At 47.4% G+C, this 22,497-nt stretch overlaps 1 protein-coding gene and 1 long non-coding RNA gene across 2 annotated transcripts in view; one reads left to right on the top strand and one right to left on the bottom strand.

Moving 5' to 3' along the window:
• The window catches only part of LOC140418828 (uncharacterized), a 178,025-nt gene that overhangs the window by 38,539 nt on the left and 116,989 nt on the right, over nucleotides 1-22,497 (top strand). The window lies entirely within an intron of this gene.
• On the bottom strand, nucleotides 15,461-18,958 carry LOC140418826 (uncharacterized). Its single transcript, XR_011945356.1, has 2 exons — nucleotides 18,823-18,958; nucleotides 15,461-17,951 (listed from the first exon to the last, which is right to left on the bottom strand). It is a non-coding gene; the product is annotated as an uncharacterized lncRNA (long non-coding RNA).

Below are 22,497 nucleotides of genomic sequence, written 5' to 3'. Positions count from 1 at the left end.
CACCTGAGAGAGAGAGCAAGACACCCAGTGTGGCTGCTTTTTATACCCCTGTTGGTCCGATCCTTTAGTGATCATGTGGTGCTGCTAGTTACACATAAACCCCTTGTGTACATACACCTACAGAGATCACTGCATAGACTACTCCTATCAGTGACTTTTTCGCCTTACTATTCCTGATTTCCAGCCAAATGGATTCAACCTGATCCTCCATAACACCGATGTCATCCCTTACTGTTGCCTGGATGTCATCCTTAAATAACAGAGCTACACCACCTCCCTTACCATCCACTCTGTCCTTCCGAATAGTTTGATACCCTCGGATATTTAACTCCCAGTCGTGACCATCCTTTAACCATGTTTCAGTAATGGCCACTAAACCATAGTCATTCACGATGATTTGCGCCATCAACTCATTTACCTTATTCCGAACAGTATGAGCATTCAGGTTAAGTACACTACTGTTGGCTTTTTTACCTCTGTTTTGAATCTTAACACCTTGATCAGTAACCTCTCCTAAGTTATTTTTCCTCTTAACTTTTCTCCTAATTTTCCTTGTCGTTGAACCCATATCTTCATGTAACAATCTGCCGCGTTGCTTTCCATTTATGTTTTTACTTCCTGTTTTATTGCTTTTAGTATTAAGGGCCTATTCACTGAGCTCCCCATAGTCACTGTACCTTGTACTGTCGCCCTTTTTGATTTTTGACGATGGCTTCTCTGCCTTACACTTTCCCCCTTACTGCCTTTTGTTTCTGTCCCTGTTTTACTACTTTCCGACGTCCTGCACCGGTTCCCATCCCCCGCCCACGTTAGTTTAAGCACTCCCCAACCGCTCTAGCAAATAGCCCCCCCAAGGACATCAGTTCCAGTCCTGCCCAGGTGTAACCCGTCCAGTTTGTACCACCTCCCCCAGAACCGGTCCCAATACCCAGGAATCTGAAACCCTCCCCCTGACACCATCCCTTCAGCCATGTATTCATCCTATATATCCTGTCATTTCTACTCTAACCAGCACATAGCACCGGTAGTAATCCTGAGATCACTACCTTCGAGGTCTGATTTCTTAACTTCCTTCCTACCTCCCTGTATTCTGCTTTTAGGACCTCATCCCTTTTTTAACCTTTTTTAACCTATGTCATTTGTACCAATGTGTATCACGACCACTGGCTGTTCACCCTTCCCCTCCAGAATGTCCTGGACCCACTCTGAGACATCCTTGACCCCAGCACCAGGGAGGCAACATACCATCCTGGAGTCTCATTTGCGGCCACAGAAACGCCCGTCTGTTCCCCATACAATCAAATCCCCTATAACTATTGCACTGTCACACTTATCACCCCTCCCCTCTGCAGCAGAACCAACTGTGGTGCCACGTGTTTGGCTGTTGTTTTCCCGAGAGGCCATTCCCCTCAACAGTATCCAAAGCAGTTCTGCAGGGAATGGCCACAGGAGATTTCTGCACTACCTGCCTCGATCTCTTGCTCTGTCTGGTGGTCACCCATTCCCTTCCTGCCTGCAGAGTCTGAGCCTGCGGTGTGACCACCTCTCTATACGTGCTATCCACGATGCTCTCCGACTCGCGGATGCTCCACAGTATCTCCAGCTGCCGCTCCAGCTCTGAAACTCGAGCTTCCAGGAGCTGTAACTGGAGACACTTCCTGCACACATGTTGACCCTGGGGACTGGAACTGTCCCCAGTCTGCCACATGGAGCAAGAGGAGCAGACCGTGCCTTGGAGCTGTCCTGCCATGATTTAGTCCTTTCAATTAAACTTTTGAAATTAAATTTTAGAAAGATGTTTTTGTGTCGGATGATATCCAATCTCCTTTTACTATTTGGATGTGGTCCAAATTCTAACAGCATTGGTTCAGTCTTTCGGAGGGTAAAAGAATCTCCCCCTGCTGCAAAAGCGTTAATCTTTCCTGCATTTAGGGGAAATAAATCAGCATAGTCTTGAGTAACACAGGTAAGTTCAGCGCCAGTATCAAAAAGAAAATCAATATTATATCCTCCCACTCTTAGTGAAATATATAATCCATCCTTTTTCTGTTCAAGCAGTGCATGCAATGAAAGACAAAAAGAATCACCAAGAGTGGGGTCCATTAGTTTTTTGAAGCTTCAAGCAGAGCACGTCTTTGTATTGCGGCTAAGCTGTTGAACATGTCAGTCATTTCATTGTCGTCATTGCGTGCATCCCTGCGTGGGAACGGCTGGAGGGGCCTAGGTTCCCTGTACGTCTTGTTGGTCCGCAACCCTGGGCGTGTCCTGTCTGTACGCATGACATGGCCGGCCACGGGGCAGAAACATATTGTATGAGTTATTGGACATTTCATAGGCGGATTGATACCAGAACTATTATTTCTTTAGTCGTCTTGTTTGTAACACGGTAGCATAATGGTTAGCACAATTGCTTCACAGTTCCAGGGTCCGAGGTTCGATTCCCGGCTTGGGTCACTGCCTGTGCGGAGTCTGCACGTTCTTCCCTTGTGTGCGTGGGTTTTCTCCGGGTGCTCCGGTTTCCTCCCACAGTCCAAAGATGTGCAGGTTAGGTGGATTGGACATGGTAAATTGCCCTTAGTGTCCAAAATTGGGGTTGCTGGGTTATGGGGATAGGGTGGAGGTGTGGGCTTGGGTAGGGTGCTCTTTCCAAGGGCCGGTGCAGACTCGATGGGCCAAATGGCCTCCTTCTGCACTGTAAATTCTGTGAAATCTAAAAAAATTCTATGTAACAACATGATTTCATCCAATATCCTGTTTTACCACAATAAAGACATTGTGAAGGTTTTCTGTATTCTTTTTTTTAAAATATATTTTATTCAAAATTTTTGGCCAACCATAACAGTACATTGTGTATCTTTTACACAGTAATATAACAATATAAATAACAATGGCCAGTTTTTTAAACAAGAAATAAATAATATATAAACAACATCAAAATTAATAAACAAAACAAAACTAAATGGCAACTGCCATTGTCCAAAATAAATACTCTCCAAAAATACAATTCAGCAGTCCAGTATACAATTACCGATAACAACAACCTATACATATTATACTTATACACTAACATCCCTGAGAGCCTGAGAGTCCTTATGGTTCCTCCCCCTCCTCCCCCCCCCCCACCCCCCACAACCCCCCCCTCCCCCACCCCCTGGGTTGCTGCTGCTGTGTTCTTCTTTTCCATTCCCTCTATCTTTCTGTGAGGTATTCGACGAACGGTTGCCACCGCCTGGTGAACCCTTGAGCCGATCCCCTTAGGGCGATCTTAATCCGTTCCAGCTTTATAAACCCTGCCATGTCATATATCCAGGTCTCCACACCCGGGGGCTTGGCTTCCTTCCACATCAACAGTATCCTGCGCCGGGCTACTAGGGACGCAAAGGCCAAAATATCAGCCTCTTTCGCCTCCTGCACTCCCGGCTCTTCTGCAACCCCGAATATAGCCAACCCCCAGCTTGGTTCGACCTGGACCCCCACCACCTTCGAAAGCACCTTTGTCACCCCCACCCAAAACCCCTGTAGTGCCGGACATGACCAGAACATGTGGGTGTGATTCGCTGGGCTTCTCGAGCATCTCGCACACCTATCCTCTACTCCAAAAAATTTACTGAGCCGTGCTCCAGTCATATGCGCCCTGTGTAACACCTTAAATTGTATCAGGCTTAGCCTGGCACACGAGGACGATGAGTTTACCCTACTTAGGGCATCAGCCGACAGCCCCTCCTCAATCTCCTCCCCCAGCTCTTCTTCCCATTTCCCTTTCAGCTCATCTACCATAATCTCCCCCTCGTCCCTCATTTCCCTATATATGTCTGATACCTTACCGTCCCCCACCCATGTCTTCGAGATCACTCTGTCCTGCACCTCCTGCGTCGGGAGCTGCGGGAATTCACTCACCCGTTGCCTCGCAAAAGCCCTCAGTTGCATATACCGGAATGCATTCCCTTGGGGCAACCCATATTTTTCGGTCAGCGCTCCCAGACTTGCAAACGTCCCATCTACAAACAGATCTCTCAATTGTGTTACTCCTGCTCTTTGCCATGTTCCAAATCCCCCATCCATTCTCCCCGGAGCAAACCTATGGTTATTTCTTATCGGGGACCACACCGAGGCTCCCGTCTTTCCCCTATGCCGTCTCCACTGCCCCCAAATTTTCAAAGTGGCCACCACCACCGGGCTTGTGGTGTATTTCTTCGGTGAGAACGGCAACGGCGCCGTCACCATAGCTTGTAGGCTAGTCCCCCTGCAGGATGCCCTCTCCAATCTCTTCCACGCCGCTCCCTCCTCTTCTCCCATCCACTTACATACCATTGAGATATTGGCGGCCCAGTAGTACTCACTTAGGCTCGGTAGTGCCAGCCCCCCCCTATCCCTACTACGCTGCAAAAATCCCTTCCTCACTCTCGGGGTCTTCCCGGCCCACACAAAATTCATGATACTCTTCTCAATCCTTTTGAAAAAAGCCTTCGTGATCACCACCGGGAGGCACTGAAACACAAAGAGGAATCTCGGGAGGACCACCATTTTAACCGCCTGCACCCTCCCTGCCAGTGACAGGGATACCATGTCCCATCTCTTGAAGTCCTCCTCCATCTGTTCCACCAACCGCGTTAAATTTAACCTATGCAATGTACCCCAATTCTTGGCTATCTGGATCCCCAAGTAGCGAAAGTCCCTTGTTCCCTTCCTCAGCGGTAAGTCCTCTATTTCTCTGCTCTGCTCCCCTGGATGCACCACAAACAACTCACTTTTCCCCATGTTCAGTTTATATCCTGAAAATTCTCGAAACTCCCCAAGTATCCGCAGTATCTCTGGCATCCCCTCCGCCGGGTCCGCCACATACAACAACAAATCGTCCGCATACAGAGATACCCGGTGTTCTTCTCCTCCCCTGAGTACTCCCCTCCACTTCCTGGAACCCCTCAATGCTATTGCCAGGGGCTCAATCGCCAGTGCAAACAATAATGGGGACAGAGGACATCCCTGCCTCGTCCCTCTGTGGAGCCGAAAATACGCAGACCCCCGTCCATTCGTGACCACGCTCGCCACGCTCGCCATCGGGGCCCTATACAGCAGCTGTACCCATCTAATATACTCATCTCCAAAGCCAAATCTCCTCAACACCTCCCACAAATAATCCCACTCCACTCTATCAAATGCTTTCTCGGCATCCATCGCCACCACTATCTCCGCTTCCCCCTCTGGTGGGGGCATCATCATTACCCCTAGCAGCCTCCGTATATTCGTATTCAGCTGTCTCCCCTTCACAAACCCAGTTTGGTCCTCATGGACCACCCCCGGGACACAATCCTCTATCCTCATTGCCATTACCTTGGCCAGAATCTTAGTGTCTACGTTCAGGAGGGAAATAGGCCTATAGGACCCGCATTGCAGCGGGTCTTTTTCCTTCTTTAGGAGAAGCGATATCGTTGCCTCTGACATAGTCGGGGCAGCTGTCCCCTTTCCCTCGCCTCATTAAAGGTTCTCATCAGTAGCGGGGCGAGCAAGTCCACATATTTCCTGTAAAATTCAACTGGGAATCCATCCGGTCCCGGGGCCTTCCCCGCCTGCATGCTCCTAATTCCTTTCACGACTTCCTCCATTTCGATCTGTGCTCCCAGTCCCACCCTCTCCTGCTCCTCCACCTTAGGAAATTCCAGCTGGTCCAGAAAACACATTGTTCTCTCCTTCCCATCCGGGGGCTGAGCTTCATATAATCTTTCATAGAATGCCTTGAACACTCCATTCACTCTCTCCGCTCCCCGCTCCATCTCTCCCTCCTCATCCCTCACTCCCCCTATTTCCCTCGCTGCTCCCCTTTTCCTCAATTGGTGGGCCATATTCGTACTGTACACCCTGTGCCTTCCTCCACTGTGCCTCTGCAGTACCTGTTGTCAGCAACTCAAATTCTACGTGTAGCCTTTGCCTTTCCCTGTACAGTCCCTCCTCCGGTGCCTCCACATATTGCCTGTCCACCCTCAGAAGTTCTTGCAGCAACCGCTCCCGTTCCCTACTCTCCTGCTTTCCTTTATGTGCCCTGATTGATATCAGCTCCCCTCTAACCATTGCCTTCAGCGCCTCCCAGACCACTCCCACCTGGACCTCCCCATTATCATTGAGTTCCAAGTACTTTTCAATACACCCCCTCACCCTTAGACACACCCCCTCATCCGCCATTAGTCCCATGTCCATTCCCCAGGGTGGACGCCGTTCTTTTTCCTCCCCTATCTCCAAGTCCACCCAGTGTGGAGCGTGATCCGAAATAGCTATAGCCGTATACTCCGTCCCCCTCACCTTCGGGATCAACGCCCTTCCCAAAACAAAAAAGTTTATTCGCGAATAAACTTTGTGGACATAGGAGAAAAACGAAAACTCCTTACTCCTAGGTCTGCTAAATCTCCATGGGTCTACTCCTCCCACCTGCTCCATAAAATCTTTAAGCACCTTGACTGCTGCCGGCCTCCTTCCAGTCCTGGACCTCGATCTGTCCAGCCGTGGTTCCAGCACCGTGTTAAAATCTCCACCCATTACCAACTTCCCCACCTCTAGGTCCGGGATACGTCCTAACATGCGCCTCATAAAGTTGGCATCATCCCAGTTCGGGGCATATACGTTCACTAAGACCACTGCCTCCCCCTGTAATTTGCCACTCACCATCACGTATCTGCCCCCACTATCCGCCACTATGGTCTTTGCCTCAAACATTACCCGCTTCCCCACTAGTATAGCCACCCCCTATTTTTCGCATCTAGCCCCGAATGAAACACCTGCCCCACCCATCCTTTGCGTAGTCTAACCTGGTCTATCAGTTTCAAATGCGTCTCCTGTAACATAACCACATCTGCCTTAAGTTTCTTAAGGTGTGCGAGTACCCGTGCCCTCTTTATCGGCCCGTTCAGCCCTCTCACATTCCACGTGATCAGCCGGGTTGGGGGGCTCTTTACCCCCCCCCCCCCCCCTTGTCGATTAGCCATCCCCTTTTATCCAGCTCCTCACCCGGTTCCCACGCAGCTGTGTCCCCCCCAGGCGGTGCCCTCCCGTCCCACCCACCCCACCCCATACCAGCTCCCCCTTCTCCCCAGCAGCAGCAGCCCAGTAAATCCCCCCTCCCACCCCCCCCCCCCTGCTAGATCCCCCACTAGCGTAGTTACACCCCCCATGTTGCTCCCAGAAGTCAGCAAACTCTGGCCGACCTCGGCTTCCCCCGTGACCTCGGCTCGCACCGTGCGACGCCCCCTCCTTCCTGCTACCCTATTCCCGCCATAATTATCATAGCGCGGGAACAAAGTCCGCGCTTCCCTTTTGTCCCCGCCCCCAATGGCCAACGCCCCCAGCTCCTCCACCTCCCTTCCTCCCTCCCCCACAACCTGTGGAAGAGAGAAAAGTTACCGGGTCGCAGGATTAACAACATAAAAATCATCTCTCCCCCCATTTTTCCCCCCTCTTCGCCCCCCATATTCGCCCCACCACTTTGTCTCAAACGTTCTTTTTTAATAACCCGCTTATTCCAATTTCTCTTCAACAATAAATGTCCACGCCTCATCCGCCGTTTCAAAGTAGTGGTGCTTCCCTTGATATGTGACCCACAGTCTTGCCGGCTGCAGCATTCCAAATTTAATCTTCTTTTTATGAAGCACCGCCTTGGCCCGATTAAAGCTCGCCCTTCTCGCCACCTCCGCACTCCAGTCTTGATATACGCGGATCACCGCGTTCTCCCACCTACTGCTCCGAGTTTTCTTTGCCCATCTGAGGACCATCTCTCTGTCCTTAAAACGGAGGAATCTCACCACTATGGCTCTGGGAATTTCTCCTGCTCTCGGTCCTCGCGTCATCACTCGGTATGCTCCTTCCACCTCCAACGGACCCGTCGGGGCCTCCGCTCCCATTAACGAGTGCAGCATCGTGCTCACATATGCCCCAACGTCCGACCCTTCTGCACCTTCAGGAAGACCAAGAATCCTTAAATTCTTCCTCCTCGCATTATTCTCCAGCACCTCCAGCCTTTCCACACATCGTTTATGGTGTGCCTCGTGCACCTCCGTCTTCACCACCAGGCCTTGTATATCGTCCTCGTTCTCGGCAGCCTTTGCCTTCACGACCCGAAGCTCCCGCTCCTGGGTCTTTTGCTCATCTTTTAGCCCTTCAATCGCCTGTAATATCGGGGCCAACAGCTCCTTCTTCATCTCCTTTTTAAGCTCTTCCACGCAGCGTTTCAAAAACTCGTGTTGTTCAGGGCCCCATATTAAACTACCACCTTCCGACGCCATCTTGGTTTTTGCTTGCCTTCCTTGCCGCTGCTCTAAAGGATCCACCGCAATCCGGCCACTTTCCTCTCCTTTTTCCATCCGTATCCAGGGGGGATTCCCTTCTGGTTTACCGCGCAGTGCTTTTAGCCGTTAAAATTGCCGTTGGGGCTCTTATTAAGAGCCCAAAAGTCCATTCCACCGGGAGCTGCCGAAACGTGCGACTTAGCTGGTCATCGCCGCACCCGGAACCTTTTCTGTATTCTTTTAATGGGGCAAGGGAACATGTGGAAGCCGATTCTTCTGGAGAGGTTGCATTTACGGCTGATAACCCTGCAGCAGCCGCCACTGGAGCGGCAGCTGCCACAGGCTGAATTTGGCCAGCTGGAGGGGTATTGTTTGTCTGACTATGCATGCCGCAATCGATCGGAATATATCGGTCAACTGCTTCTCGACTGAAGCTCAATTACGTAGGATCAGGTTTAAAGCGTTAGATATTTCGGCTTTTAAACCAGCTTTTAAAACATATGACCCAATTGGTGGGAAGACAGTGAATTAAAAGCCGTTAGCAGAATTGGTGGACAGATGATGAAGTTAAAATGTCATGTTTGGAACTTACCTTCATAAAAATCCGGTCGTAATCAAAATAAAGTAATTAAAGTAAATGCAGTAGCAACATCAGGAATGTATCAGGGTAAGGTTTCGACCAGATTGGATCACTGAGTGAGCAAATGAGGAGGAGTTTGAGATTCTTTGAATCTCACTCAGGGGTGCAATGATAGAATCAATGTACATCAATGGTAAGGAAAATAAACCAGTTCAAAAAGAAAAAGGAAAGAAATGGTGGCAAAAGAAATCCGGAAGTCCTGGAGAGGGCACTTCTGGAGTATCCAAACGAAGATAGAAAGTACAAATTAAAGAATAGGGCCCTCTCCACCCTTGACCTGTTCATTTGATTTTTCAGATGGAAAAAATAAATAACAGACAAACCAGTTCACAAGAAGGAAGAGAACGACAATCCAGAAAAGAATGTTTCAACAGTATTGGGGGGAAACTAATCATACAATTGGCTACATATTTGGGAGAATTAAATGACAGAGCCTGGAGGAAAACTTTACGGGTTAGAAACAAATCAAAATATCAAATTATTACTGAGCATTGAAACCTCCGGTCAGACATCTCTAACTGGACATCAGCTGATGGATGATCTGCGGTCTCCACGGGGTATGTACCATTCAGTGGATTTACTAAGGATCTCGGCAGACAGCAGCGACTGACGAGGAACCCTAACATGAGAATTTTTGTAGCTTGATGCCACGGTGGGAAAATTATTACCAATGCAGCAAACAATATTGCATTGGAGAGCTGTAATAGTTATTAAGGAAGAAATGTCATGTAAACTGTTAGGGACTGTTATGTATGTATGATAATGGGGTATGTGTGCCGTTCAAGAACTTGATCAGCATTTCTAAACTGTGTGAATGTTTTAATAGAGGGGGAATAGTGGTAGTTTAGTGTGTTTTCTTGATTTACCTGCATAGAACATCACGAATAATATTGATGTTGTTAACACACCATATTTTATATGTAATGACTATTGGTCCCAAAGTGACGAAGTGATGTATTGATATTGTACTTTATTTTTAGTGCTGAAATTGTGATAACATTTGCAAATATGTAAAGTTGTGACACACTGTCTATTTGTGTGGTTAGGTAATGAGTAATGTATTAAGATAAGACTTAATTTTTATTTTTACTGTGTATTTAACAATAGGGAGAATTTATTTGGAAAAAGGAAAGTGATAGTTCGATGTGGTTTTGCGAATACTGTTGGCATATTGTGTTGCAAATGTTGTAATGGAAAAGATACACTTTCATGTTGTAAGGGAAATGATAACAGACAAAAGGGATTTGAAGGAAATTTGTCAGAAAGATATTCTCTCACGTACACCAGGGGCTGGCAGACATACATAGTTCAGGACAATGTTAGACATTAATGTGGAGAAGTCCGGGATAGAAGCAGGATCGATTGAACCTTTTAAATTAATGAAGCAAGGGAATCAGTGGGTGGTACATGATATCATAATTTACCATTCCAATAAGAAACGGAGAGCAATTTGGATGACAGAAAAATGGGACACTCGACAGCCAGTGATGGATAAAAGACCTTTTTGGTTACTGATGGACTGGGTTGTGTGCTGTTTCTAAGGGACATGAGGAAGCCTCTACGGTGCTGCTACCCCAAGGAAGTAAAATGCTTTGGAGGTAGTGGAACACACGGATATAGCCATTGTGTTACCTTCCTGAGCAGCTACAGCTATGGTTCATGGTAATTGGACTTGAGGAACGGAAAAAAAAGACTCTTTATCGACTCTGGTCTGTGATATGGATACATTTACGAATTGATTTCGGTGCACAATTTAAAATCACAACACATACATACAAATGACAAAGATCGTGGATAAATGTTAGTCAGCATAATTGGATGGGGGGTGTAATTGACCAAATGATGTAGTTATGTTTCAAATGTCAAGACGGGATGTAATTGAAAATATGGAAAGATGTGTCATTTGAAACATGGAAGTCTGGCAATATCTGGTCTGAGAGAAACATGAGAGAACATAAGAACTAGGAGCAGGAGTAGGCCATCTGGCCCCTCGAGCCTGCTCCACCATTCAATGAGATTATGGCTGATCTTTTGTGGACTCAGCTCCACTTTCCGGCCCGAACACCATAACCCTTAATCCCTTTATTCTTCAAAAAACTATCTATCCTTATCTTAAAAACATTTAATGAAGGAGCCTCTACTGCTTCACTGGGCAAGGAATTCCATTGATTCACAACCCTTTGGGTGAAGAAGTTCCTCCTAAACTCAGTCCTAAATCTACTTCCCCTTATTTTGAGGCTATGCCCCCTAGTTCTGCTTTCACCCGCCAGTGGAAACAACCTGCCCGCATCTATCCTATCTATTCCTTTCATAATTTGATATGTTTCTATTAGATCCCCCCCCTCATCCTTCTAAATTCCAACGAGTACAGTCCCAGTCTACTCAACCTCTCCTCGTAATCCAACCCCTTCAGCTCTGGGGGGAAAGATCCCATGAAGGGTTAACAGCAGCTGCAAAGAGCAGGATTATAAACAGGTGGAGCAAACAAACAGGATTTTTGTATGAAGCTAAAAACAATGGCTCACACTTTCATTGAAATTAACCATCTTAGTAAGCATCTGGAAAAGCATGGATGAGGGTTTCAGTCGAGTTAGGTGATAAATGTAAACCTTTCAAGTTATATCCAAGTGGATTTTTAGCATTACGCTAGAAGCAATGATTCACACCTTCATTGAAGTAAAATCAGCAGATAGAAAAGAATGACTCGGGGTGGGGGGGGGGGGGGGGTGGGGGGGGGGGGGCGGGGGGGGGGGGTGGGGGGGGGGCGGGGGGGGGGTGCAAATGTATAGATGTGAAGCTCTGCTGACATCAGGTAAATTAAAAGAAAATTGGAGACTATCAGTCTACGAGAAACATAATTTAAAGCCAAAATCAAAGTAAAAATTATGAGCTGGGGACACAGTTGGAAAATAAAACTATAGAAATGACAGGGATCAAAATTCACACCCCTGTGAAATCGAAGCATTTTGAACACCACAAAGGAAACAATATAATCAGAGATCTATAAGCTGAGGTCATGTCAAAATGAATACCTCGTCGTGTTAGAAAAATTTAGGTTAAAGGTACCTTTTACAATCCAAATGAAATAAAAGTTACTTTACAATAAAGTCATAAAAACTTAATAACTATTAGAAAAATATATAAACCCTGAGAAAGGGGCAGAGAAGGAACAAGAGAAGCAAGCAGAGTCAGCTTACAGTCAGCTCGGCCATGGGACAGAGAAAAGCAGCCGAGCTAAAACAGCTAATACACCTAAGGAAAACCAGAATTTAAAGAGGAGGCATTATCAGCTCAGAGACAGCCAGCAGAGCTAGCTCTCACAGCTCAGTACATGGGAAAGATTGAGCATAGCAACCGAGCAGAACAGTGAATATATCTAAAGAAGACCAGATTTTAAAAAGAAGATTGATTGTCAAGTTGGGCCTGAAGGTCACTTCAACCAACCAGGAGGGTCCAGAAGCAAGATCTTTTTACCTTTCTGTAAAGACAGTGATTGCAGCTTTTAAAAGAAAAAATATAATAATAAAATAGCTTAAAAGTTTTAACCTGAAACAGTGGTTATTAGCCTACTTTACTTACTTAGCAACGCGGGTCCAGGATCGATGCTACTAAGTGGTAAGTAGATGAAATCTTCTGTGAAGGTATGGGTTATACCGGGGGATAACTTGAAAATATAGTTTGACCTGAATAGCACCCACCGAAGCCTGCACAGGAGTCAGGGAGCGAGAATCCCTGTTCACCATTTAGAATGTCGGCACTTTTTGGTATGGGGGACTTCTAAGAATAGTGGTGAGTTTTCAACTTCACAGTTCAAAGCGAAAGTGCAGAAAGTAGTCAGAAATTAAGTAAGGTGATTCCGGAATGAATTGTTCAAAATTGGCAGTACTTTTTAATGTTATGGCTATCACCAATGTCTGTCCCCTTTCTGGCTGTGATTGGGTTAAAGTAATTATAGTATTATTTAATTTGATTGAGATTTCTGTCCATCAAATTTAGGTATGGAGTGATTGAAATACATCTTTCTTATGAACTTTATCAGTTGTCATGAAGATCTGTTCTGGGGCCGTTGCTGTTTGTCATTTTTATCAATGACCTAGAGGAAGGCGCAGAAGGGTGGGTGAGTAAATTTGCAGACGATACTAAAGTCGGTGGTGTTGTCGATAGTGTGGAAGGAAGTAGCAGGTTACAGAGGGATATAGATAAGCTGCAGTGCTGGGCTGAGAGGTGGCAAATGGAGTTTAATGTAGAGAAGTGTGAGGTGATTCACTTTGGAAGGAAAAACAGGAATGTGGAATATTTGGCTAATGGAAAAGTTCTTGAAAGTGTGGATGAGCAGAGGGATCTAGGTGTCCATGTACATAGATCCCTGAAAGTTGCCACCCAGGTTGATAGGGTGGTGAAGAAGGCCTATGGAGTGTTGGCCTTTATTGGTAGAGGGATTGAATTCCGGAGTCAGGAGGTCATGTTGCAGCTGTACAGAACTCTGGTACGGCCGCATTTGGAGTATTGCGTACAGTTCTGGTCACCGCATTATAGGAAGGACGTGGAGGCTTTGGAACGGGTGCAGAGGAGATTTACCAGGATGTTGCCTGGTATGGAGGGAAAATCTTATGAGGAAAGGCTGATGGACTTGAGGTTGTTTTCGTTAGAGAGAAGAAGGTTAAGAGGAAACTTAATAGAGGCATACAAAATGATCAGAGGGATAGATAGGGTGGACAGTGAGACCCTTCTCCCGCGGATGGAAATGGCTAGCACGAGGGGACATAGCCTTAAACTGAGGGGTAATAGATATAGGACAGAAGTCAGGGGTAGGTTCTTTACGCAAAGAGTAGTGAGGCCGTGGAATGCCCTACCTGCTACAGTAGTGAACTCGCCAACATTGAGGGCATTTAAAAGTTTATTGGATAAACATATGGATGATAATGGTATAGTGTAGGTTAGATGGCTTTTGTTTCGGTGCAACATCGTGGGCCGAAGGGCCTGTACTGCGCTGTATTGTTCTATGTTCTATGTTCTATAAGCCCGTGCCGACCATGCTGCCCGACTAAACTACAATCTTCTACACTTCCTGGGTCCGTATGCCTCTATTCCCATCCTATTCATATATTTGTCAAGATGCCCCTTAAATGTCACTATCGTCCCTGCTTCCACCACCTCCTCTGGTAGCGAGTTACAGGCACCCACTACCCTCTGCGTAAAAAACTTGCCTCGTACATCTACTCTAAACCTTGCCGCTCTCACCTTAAACCTATGCCTCCTAGTAATTGACCCAGTCTCATCAGTCTGCAGACTCCTGTTAAATACAGAGCAGTACAGGAGCACACTGACAGTGTAACAGTGTCTCATCAGTCTGCAGACTCCTGTTAAATACAGAGCAGTACAGGAACACACTGACAGTGTAACAGTGTCTCATCAGTCTGCAGACTCCTGTTAAATACAGAGCAGTACAGAAGCACACTGACAGTGTAACAGTGTCTCATCAGTCTGCAGACTCCTGTTAAATACAGAGCAGTACAGGAGCACACTGACAGTGTAACACAGTCTCATTAGTCTGCAGACTCCTGTTAAATACAGAGCAGTACAGGAGCACACTGACAGTGTAACACAGTCTCATCAGTCTGCAGACTCCTGTTAAATACAGAGCAGTACAGGAACACACTGACAGTGTAACACAGTCTCATTAGTCTGCAGACTCCTGTTAAATACAGAGCAGTACAGGAGCACACTGACAGTGTAACACAGTCTCATCAGTCTGCAGACTCCTGTTAAATACAGAGCAGTACAGGAGTACGCTGACAGTGTGACACAGTCTCATCAGTCTGCAGACTCCTGTTAAATACAGAGCAGTACAGGAGCTCACTGACAGTGTAACACAGTCTCATTAGTCTGCAGACTCCTGTTGAATATAGAGCAGTACAGGAGCACACTGACAGTGTAACACAGTCTCATTAGTCTGCAGACTCGTTTGGAGACTTGGGCAGAGAGATGGCAGATGGAGTTCAATCCGGACAAATGTGAGGTGATGCATTTTGGAAGGTCTAATACAGGTAGGGAAAATACAGTGAATGGCAGCACCCACAAGTGTATTGACAGTCAGAGAGATCTAGGTGTACAGGACCACAGGTCACTGAAAGGGGCAACACATGTGGAGAAGGTAGTCAAGGCATTCGGCATGCTTGCGTTCACTGGCCAGGGCATTGAGTATAAAAATTGGCAAGTCATGTTGCAGCTGTATAGAACCTTAGTTAGGCCACACTTTGAGTATAGTGTTCAAGTTTTTAACACAGAGGGTAGTGGGTGCCTGGAACTCGCTGCCGGAGGAGTTGGTGGAAGCAGAGACGATAGTGACGTTTAAGGGGCATTTGACAAATACATGAATAGGATGGGAATAGAGGGATATGGACCCCGGAAGTGTTGAAGATTTTCGTTTAGACGGGCAGCATGGTCGACGCAGGCTTGGAGGGCCGAAGGGCCTGTTCCTGTGCTGTACTTTTCTTTGTTCTTTGTTCTCTTTGACTCCTGTTAAATACAGAGCAGTACAGGGGCACACTGACAGTGGATTTCTTTATTGTCACGTGTACCGAGGTACAGTGAAAAGTATTTTTTGCAAGCAACTCAACAGATCATTAAGTACATGAAAAGAAAAGGAAATAAAAGAAAATACATCCTAGGGCAACACAAGGTACACAATGTAGCTACATAAACACCGGCATCGGGTGAAGCATTCAGGGGTGTAGTGTTAATCAGGTCAGTACATAAGAGGGTCATTTAGGAGTCTGGTAACAGCGGGGAAGAAGCTGTTTTTGAGTCTGTTTATGCGTATCCTCAGACTTTTTTATCTCCTGCCCGATGGAAGACTAACACAATCTCATCAGTCTGCAGACTCCTGTTAAATACAGAGCAGTACAGGAGCACACTGACAGTGCAACACAGTCTCATCAGTCTGAAGGCTCTGTTAAATACAGAGCAGTGCAGGAGCACACTGACAGTGTAACACAGTCTCATCAGTCTGCAGACTCCTGTTAAATACAGAGCAGTACAGGAGCACACTGACAGTGCAACACAGTCTCATCAGCTTGCAGACTCCTGTTAAATACAGAGCAGTACAGGAGCACACTGACAGTGTAACACAGTCTCATCAGTCTGCAGACTCCTGTTAAATACAGAGGAGTACAGGAGCACACTGACAGTGTAACACAGTCTCATCAGTCTGCAGACTCCTGTTAAATACAGAGCAGTACAGGAGCATGCTGACAGTGTAACACAGTCTCATGGGCGGCATGGTAGCACAGTGGTTAGCACTACTACTTCATAGTGCCAGTGTCCCAGGTTTGATTCCTGGCTTTTGATCCCTGTCTGTGCAGAGTCTGTACATTCTCCCTGTGTCTGCGTGGGTTTCCTCCGGGTGCTCCGGTTTCCTCCCATATATCCCGGAAGACATGCTGTTAGGTGAATTGGACATGCTGAATTTGCTCTCTGTGTTCCCGAACAGGCGCCAGAATGTGGCGACTAGGGGCTTTTCACAGAAACTTCATTGCAGTGTTAATGTAAGCCTACTTGTGACAATAATAAAGATTATGATTTATCAGTCTGCAAGATATGGAGAGCTGGGAATTGTCCACGAGAGTGACCAAAACTGTGAGATTTGAAATAATCTAGGATTAGAAGAGAAAAGGCCCCAAAAATGAAGCAGTCGGCAACAGGACATCAATTAATCTCCTCGTACATTGGAGAAAAATGGAACATAACACAGTGTATTTGCTCAACAACTGACCAAGCTCACATTCATGTAGAATGGGAAAAAAAATAGATTTAAAGTACCCAATTCTTTTTTTTCCAATTAAGGGGCAATTTAGCGTTGCCAATCCACCTACCCTGCACATCTTTGGTTGTGGGGGTGAGCCCCTCGCAGACACGGGGAGAACGTCTTCATGTAAAATTTCAATAACCTCCAAGATGGGGCTGGAGTTTACTATCAGCAGAAACAAACAGTGAAAGTGATGAACAGCAGAGTCCCACCCCTGCAATCACATGTAAACTCACTGCTCTCACAATAGGTGATGGGACTGAGTGAACCCTTTTCACACACAGAGGTGACCAGCCTCTCCCCAATGTGAGTGCGTTGGTGTGTCTGCACCTCACTTGTACTTCTCATATTCATAACAAGAGGTCATTTATCAATGTGAACAAGTTGAAGTGCAGCGAGGGTGCTTAACCGAGTCAATCCCTTCCCACACACCGAGCAGGTGAATGGCCTCTCCCCAGTGTGAACCCGCTGGTGCCTCAGCGGGGTGGATGACTGAATGAATCTCCTGTCTCACACAGAGCAGGTGAATGGCCTTTTTCCAGTGTGAGTCTGCTGGTGCCTGATCAGGGTGGATGACTGAGTGAATCCTTTCCCACACATGGGGCAGGTGAACGGCCTCTCTCCAGTGTGAGTGTGTTGGTGTTGCATCAGGTTCTTTCTGCTTTTAAAGCTCCTCCCACAGTCAGAACATTCTCAAGGTCTCTTATTGGAGTGAGCACGCTGGTGTGACTGCAGGTGTTGTGACTGAATTAAATGTTTTCCACACAAGGAGCAGGTGAACGGCCTCTCCCCTGTGTGACTGGGTCGATGAGTTTCGAGATGGGATGGGTAATTGAATCCCTTCCCACAGTCCCCACATTTCCACGGTTTCTCCACGGTGCCGGTGTCCTTTTGTCTCTCCAGGTTCGATGATCAGTTGAAGCCTTGTCCACACACAGACCCCGTGTATGATTTCTCCTCACTGTGAATGGTGTGATTTTTGTTCCAGCTGTGTAACTGGTTAAAGCTCTTTCCACAGTCAGTTCACTGGATCACTCTCACCCGGGTGTGTGTGTCTCAGTGCTCTTCCAGTCACATTGATGTTTGAAATCTTTTCCCAGACAGAAGTCAAACAATTCTCCCTCCACATGCAAAGACCAATGAGATTCAGGTCCTGATAATCGAGTGACTTTGTTGAATCTTGATGTGATGCTTGGTTTGAATTTCCCGTCTGTAAATCACCCCTTCGAATATCCTGTAAATGGTGATTACCAAAGTCAAAGCTGTAAATCCCTGTCCCGCACACTCTCCCTCCTCCCTGGGCAGAAATCCAAACCCATCTCACCATCTGCATCATTTCTTTCCTCCACTCCCAGTTTTCTCCCTCCCTCTCCTCTGCCTGGGTTCAGTTCTCCAGCTCCTGTCTGCAGACTTACAATAAAATCAATTGGTCTTATGGTGGGGGGCACGGTTTGGGGTCTCCTCTTACCCACGTGAGTCCACATCAAGAGCCCGCACTGCGTGTGTTCCAGCTCACAATGCCCGAGCTGCGATTGACGGCATCTCTAGACCTATAAGAGGCAGCAGTGGGGCTGGAGGACCGAGCAGGAGCAGCTGGTCTTCCAACCAATCAGAGTGAATGAGGGGCGGGGCTGAGCCGAGATATCTCTCTTTGGCTGAAACTCTGCATCATTTTGAAAACTGATTTGTCTCAAACTCCAGGAGAAAAGTGAACCTTTCTGTCTGTGTCGGGAGACATCACTCACTCCCTCCAGCCTGCTCCACCATCGAATAAGAACCTGGCTGATCTGACTGTAACACCCACTACACATGCAGTGAGCGGGACTGCCCTGGAGCTCAATTATACTCAAATTCTGATCATGTTCAGGTTCTGATGAACAGAGTGACTCTGTTAGAACTTGATGTGATCTTTGATTTGAGTTTTCTGTGTAAATCCAGCCTCCCAACCCCTGTAAAAGGAGTTTGCAGAATCCATCCCTGTCAGTCCAGGAGAGAAATTCACAACATTCTCTCCTCCTGCTGACAGGGAGCACCGCGCATGCGCCCTTAACCCGGGCCTCTCACTCCAGATGCGGTCCCGCCGCCTCCGCCGCACAGATACAAACCCGGCACCGGCAGCTTCTTATTCCGGTGTCAGAGCCGCATCGGGGATCAAGGAGCCTCCCCGCCCACCTCTCGGCTCCGCCTCTCCCTCCATTCCGCCATTTCCCTCACCGCCTGTGGATCTGACAAACAAGCATCTGTCCCTGGACACCGCCTGCACTGCGCATGCTCAACGTCACAATGCCCGGGGAGTGATTGACGGCAGGGCCAGGCCAATAGGAAGAAGGGGCAGGGCCGGAGGACCGAGCAGCAGCGGCTGGTCCTCCCACCAATCGGAGTGAAAGGGGGGCTGGGGGCTCAGCACTGACTGAAGCATGCGCCGTACGAGCCCCAGAGCTGGAAAAGGCGGTCCAGTTGAGGTCATGATGTGGAGATGCCGGCATTGCACTGGGGTGGGCACAGTAAGAAGTCTTCCACCAGGTTAAAGTCCAACATGTTTGTATTGAGGTCACAAAGAGTGAGAAGTGAATCCGGGGGGGGGGGGGGGGATTGTGAACAAAGCAGGAGGTTGGGAGCCAGGGATGAGATGGTGGTGGAGTGGGAATGTCCCTGGGTGGGTATTACTGAGTCCCCTAGGGTAATGGTCTGAGGAGCTAGTGGAATATTCCCGGTTACCAAACAACTACATTCAATTCATAAAACAGTGAAAACTCAAATCAGTAATGGTGACCATGCAGCTATCACTGGTTGTGTTTAAACTGATCTGGTTCACTAATGGCCTTTAAGAAATCTGCCAACCCTACCTGGTCTGACCTACATGTGACTCCAGAGCCACAGCAGTAAATCTGCCCTCTGAAATAGACCAGTAAGCCATTCAGTTCAAGAGCAATTCGGGATCGGCAACAAATAAGGGGACAGCATAGCAGCATTGTGGATAGCGCAATTACTGCACAGCTCCAGGGTCCCAGTTTTGATTCCGGCTTGGGTCACTGTCTGTGTGGAGTCTGCACATCCTCCCGGTGTCTGCGTGGGTTTCCTCCCACAGTCCAAAGATGTGCAGGTTAGATGGATTGGCCATGCTAAAATTGTCCTTACTGTCAAAAATTGTCCTTAGTGTTGGGTGGGTTTACTGGGTTATGGGGATAGGGTGGAGATGTGGACCTTGGGTAGGGTGCTCTTTCCAAGAGCTGGTGCAGACTCGATGGGCCGAATGGCCTCCATCTGCACTGTAAATTCTATGAAAGATAGTGGATTCACCAGGGATTGCCACAGGAATTGTCATTTATGGGAGAGAATTCCAAATGTGTCCCAGATTTTGTGTCAACAAGTGTTTCCTCAATTCACACTGAGTTCTGTGACCTGGCTACAATTTTTAAGCAATGTCCCAAGTCCTTACTCCCCAGTCAGCAGAAATCACTCCTCTCTGTCTTTGATTAAATCATGCTGTAATTTACTAAACACCAGGATGTGGAGATACCGGCGTTGCACTGGGGTGGGCACAGTGAGAAGTCTTACAACACCAGGTTAAAGTCCAACAGATTTGTTTCGAATCACAAGCATTCAGAGCATAGTTCCTTCCTCAGCTGTGCTCCAAAAGCTAGTGATTCTAAATAAACCTGTTGGACTTTAACCTGGTGTTGTAAGACTGCTTACTGTGCCCACCCCAGTGCAACACCGGCATCTCCACATTTCATAGAATTTACAGTGCCATTCGGCCCATCGAGTCTGCACCGGCTCTTGGAAAGAGCACCCTACCCAAGGTCCACACCTCCACCCTATCCCCATAATCCAGTAACCCCACCCAACATCATGGCCTCAAGATGAGACAAACAAGCGTCTGTCCCTGGGCATGAGCCGCACTGCACATGCTCCACATCACAATGCCCGGCGAGTGATTGACGGTAGCTTTGCAACAATAGGAAGAGGAGGCGGGACTGCAGGACCGAATGACAGCAGCTGGTCCTCCACCCAATTGGAGTGAATGAGGGGCGTGGCTGCTCTCAGATCTCCCTCATTGGCTGAGACTGCATTATTTTGAGTTGTTCCCATTAGCCACGTGCGCACGGGTTCCACGACCTCATTTCCTGTCTGAGAGGGGATGACCAACGGGAAGATTGGGAGGACGGGATGGATTCTGGTCCTTCAGCCAATCAGACTGCGGGCTTTGTGTGAATGAAACTGGGGCTTCACACAGAGTGAAATTTGTTCCTGTGTCAAACCGCTTCAATGGACAAAAATGTCTTATTTCGACTTCAATGGGCTTTTTTTAGAATCCATTGATCCTTCTACAGAACTGTTACAAGGAACAACAAACATTAACTCTGTTTCTCTCATCACAGATGTGGCACAATGGTTAGCACTGCTGCCTCACAGCGCCAGTGACCAGGGTTCAATTCCGGTCTTGGATGACTGTGTGGAGTTTGCACATTCTTCCCGTGTCTGTGTGGTTCCCTCTGGGTGCTCGAGTTTTCTCCCACGAGAATGTGTAGGCTTGGTGGATTGGCTATGCTAAATTGCTCCTTAGTGTCCAAAGGTGAAGTGGGGTTATGGGGAGAGGGTGGGGGAAGTGCACCTGGGTGGGACGCACTTTTGTAGGGTTGGTGCAAACGCGATGGACCGAATGGCCTCCTGCACTTTAAGGATTCGATGATACTGCCAGACCTGTTTTGTTAATCTCGCATTTTCTGTTTTACTATATATTACACACCTTTATAATCCACTGATTATATTTATTGAACCACTATACCATCAACCACCAGGAGCAGTGTGTTGATGTTTCAGCAATTTCAGCCTTGAGTAACTGGGTAAAGTTTGCACATTTTCCCTGTGTCTGTGTGCGTTCCCTCCGGGTGCTCCAGTTTTCTCCCACCGTCCAAAGAGTTAAGGTCGATTGGCCCCTTAGTGTCCAAATAAAGGTTAGGTGAGTTACTGGGATGGGCTTAAGTAGGGTATTCTTTCTGAGGGCCGGTGCAGGCTAAATGGGCCAAATGGCCTCTTTCTGCACTGTAAATTCTATGATTCTGTTGGATTTTCTCTCCCACAGTCTTGGCCCGGTGGGTCTGTCTGGTGGTATTTCCCTGGTACTGTCCATGTGTTTGGATGTTTGAGTATTTTAGGGAGTAGGTAGAACTTCCTTGGTTCTACCTGTTTTCTTTGGTTAATATGTCTGGAGTCTGTGTTCTTCCAGTCTGTCTCCAATTCTCCTTCCTGTCTCGGGTATATGGGTCTAGGTAGCTTGGTGTTGTGATTCGTGTTGTTTAGTTGTCTGTCTGTCTCCAGCAGGTATTGTTGTCTCTCGATAATGACTGTGCTGCTACCCTTGCTTCTGATCTTATGAACATATCCGTGTTGGATCCAAGCTCCCGGATTGTCTGTCTTTCTCTCCGGGTAAGATTCTGTTTGTCTCTTGTGTTTCACTGTGACAGGGCAGAGACCCGATTGAAGGGATTCAAACATGGGAATTCTGGGAAAGATGGGCAAGGATTTGGGAGGGACAACATGTTCAAAGAGTTTGGGAGGAGAGGGAGGTTGAAGATGGGGCAGTAATTTGTAAGGATGGCAGGGTCAAGGGTTTGTTTTATTGAGGGGGTGATGATGGCAGATTTGAAGGACAGAGGGACAGCACCCGATGAGAGAGAAATGTTGACAATATCCATGGACACAGGGTAGTTGGCTGATCAGTAGCTCAGTGGGAATAGGGTCGATGGAGCAGGAGCTGGGTCTCATGGACAAGATGA

The sequence above is a fragment of the Scyliorhinus torazame genome, chromosome 5 (genome assembly GCF_047496885.1).
Source record: "Scyliorhinus torazame isolate Kashiwa2021f chromosome 5, sScyTor2.1, whole genome shotgun sequence".
In the NCBI taxonomy this organism is placed as follows: Eukaryota; Metazoa; Chordata; class Chondrichthyes; order Carcharhiniformes; family Scyliorhinidae; genus Scyliorhinus; species Scyliorhinus torazame.
Note: the sequence above shows the minus strand (reverse complement) of the source record. Positions and strands in the feature narration are given on the sequence as shown.